The sequence below is a fragment of the Perca fluviatilis genome, chromosome 14 (assembly GCF_010015445.1).
Source record: "Perca fluviatilis chromosome 14, GENO_Pfluv_1.0, whole genome shotgun sequence".
NCBI lineage: Eukaryota > Metazoa > Chordata > Actinopteri > Perciformes > Percidae > Perca > Perca fluviatilis.
Genome location: NC_053125.1, coordinates 31,913,177 through 31,915,987, shown reverse-complemented (window position 1 = coordinate 31,915,987; position 2,811 = coordinate 31,913,177). Strand labels below are relative to the sequence as shown.

Sequence of the window (2,811 nt, the reverse complement as noted above, 5' to 3'; positions counted from 1 at the left end):
ACAAGCTGATGGTGTCGCTGCCACTCAGCTTTCTGAGGCTTCCACTCTTTCTAATCTATGAGAAAAATTGAGCTTTTCAGATCAGTTCAGAATTGATGCTCTGTGGTGACAGCAGTGATGACATCATCATAGTCTTCATCCAATTCCCTCCTCAGCTTGGGTGGGAGGGGTCATCAACACGCAGACAGGCAGGTTATTTCCTACAGTCAGAGCAGGTTAGACAGAAAATGTAGATAATTGATGAGCTGTTAACTGATCAACACCAGAGTGGTGGTGTGAGATTGATTGATTGATCATAAGGTCAGTGAATGATTCAGATTGTTACCTGTGGCCCGTGTGGCGATATAAAGACACCATGATGAAAGTGGAGATGCAGTACGGACAGAACACCACCAGGTGGACGACCAGTCTGATCACAAGGGGGAGGGGGTCTAAGGCCGGGGGTGGAGCTGACGTGTCAGGGGCCGGAGCTGCAGAGGTTGGTGGGTCTGTGGTGTCAGGGGGGAGCTGAAGTGTCAGGGGCAGAGAGCTCGTAGGAGGGCTTCGTTGGCGAGGTTTCCCTGTAGAGAGAATCAGCTGTCAGGTGAATATCTGGATGAATGAACTCCTGAAATCAAAGGTAACCTCCTCACCTGTGACAGAGACCCAGCTGGGTGGAGACTCTCCAACACTGCTGATGTTGCACTTGTAGAGGCCTTCATCAGACCTGGAAACATGGTGGATGGTCATGTGACCTGCAGGCTCATTCCTGATGAAGGAGCCATCTTTATAGAAACCAGCTGGGAGGTTGGAGGACCTCTTTGTTTTACAGGTCAGAGTGAGGTCTTCTCCCCTCCATCACAGGGAGGACAGGACTCTGCAGGATCACTGGTCCACCTCAACACAGAGACAAACTACAGCATGTCATCCATTCACACACAGCTTCATCAATACTGACTCCACAGTCTGATCTTACCAGGGACAGTGATGCTGATGCTGTTACTGGTGCTTGCCCTCTCTGGACTCACACCAGTAAACTCCACTGTCCCCTGGGACCATGAAGCTGATTTTACAGGAAGAACCAGCAGTTTTTCCCCAGCCATCTCCACACTGAGTCCTGGTTTCTCTGGTTGTGTTCCTCCTCAGAGTCCATCCAGCAGAGCTGTCGTCCTCCCTCACAGCTCAGAGAGACAGATTCATCTTTAAACATCTGAGATCTGCTGGGACTCACAGTCAGAGAGACTGGAACGAGGAGGGGAAAAGAATGTTTCACCAGTTTAAAGAGAAATGTGCTGCTGAGATTTAGAACAAACCAAAACTTAGAACTTCTAGTTTGATTAAAAATTAGTTTGGTATTTAGAAAAATGTAAAATTGAATCTGTCCAAGGTGAAAAGATTTGTGTGTGCTCAGTTCAGGTCTGGAATTGAAACAGGACATTGGTCGGGCACCAGTGTGGAAGACGGACTGTGTTATTTATGTGATCTCAATGAAATCGAAAATGTATTTCATTTTGCTTTATATTGTCGATATTATCATGATTTAAGATTGCAATTATTTAACAAAGTTAAAGTAAAAGAGATGAGGCAGGATATACATCTGTTAGTTTGGTTGTTTAAACATAAAACATTTTTTTATACTTTTAGAACAAGCATGGGCTAAAAGGATGACTGCTTTGTATCGATGATTATCTGTCTGGTAGTGACATATTTATTTATTACATATTTTGGTAACACTTTTGACGGTCTTCACTTTGTAATAATGGTACATGAATTATCATCATGACTTCATTCATTAATAGCATTACATTTTTCATGTAGAACTTTATGAGCTATCAGTAATGTACAAGGATTAGTAGTATCTCATGCAAGACTTAATGTAGGAATAATACGTTAATTAATGCATCAATTAAGGTATTTCAATAATCATGATTTCTGATTTATCATGTCTTCTTCAAAAAAACTGACCAGTTAACGCAGTGTACATACATTCTGAAGAATTGTACTGTTGTACTCATTGTTAACTAAATATTACTTCTTCATTACTTCATTGTTGTGGCCCTTCAAAAAAAGTGCTGACCTGGTCCATCTTTAATATTGATAAATAAGATATGATTATTGGTCGCACAAAAAGAAATGCATTAAGAATTAAAGGAGTGTGTTGGCAAAATGATACTGAGATCACTAAATTGACACAAAATACAGTATACTGCAGATGCATTTTTATAGTTGCTTTATTTACAACAACATTAAGCACGTAAACCATAATAATTGAAAACAATGTTAACCTAAGTAGGATATTTTTTTATTTTACTTTTTACTAACTTTTGTGTCTGAACAACAGAAATGTCTTTGCAATTTGTTTTCACAAAGATGATAACTGCATATGCCACCATTAATCATATCTTATTTATCAATGTTAAAGATGGAGCAGATCAGCACTTTATTTAAAGGGCCACAAACATGAAGAAGACATATTTAGTTAATCATGATTACAACACTACAATTCAGTTTCTTTAGCCTGTCACTTTAACTACATATTTACCTTTGAAAAGACATGCACATCATTAATAAATCAGAAGTGATGATGAATGAAATACCTTAATCGATGCATGAATTAACATATTGTTCCTGCATTAAGTTATGCATGAGATACTATTAATCCTTGTACATTACTGACAGTTCATGAAGTACTACGCATGAAGTCATGCTTTTCATGCATGAAGTCATGCATGAATTTATGGTAATTCATGTACTATTATTGCAAGTGTTACCAATTTTTGGGTGTTTGTAGTTTTGGTGTGAAATGTCTAGTTGACAATGTGTGTGGTTACA

General features: G+C 39.4%; 1 pseudogene; it reads right to left on the bottom strand.

Moving 5' to 3' along the window:
- Positions 1-564: 564 nt before the first annotated feature.
- On the bottom strand, positions 565-1,189 carry LOC120572606 (annotated as a pseudogene).
- Between the last annotated feature and the right edge of the window lie 1,622 nt (positions 1,190-2,811).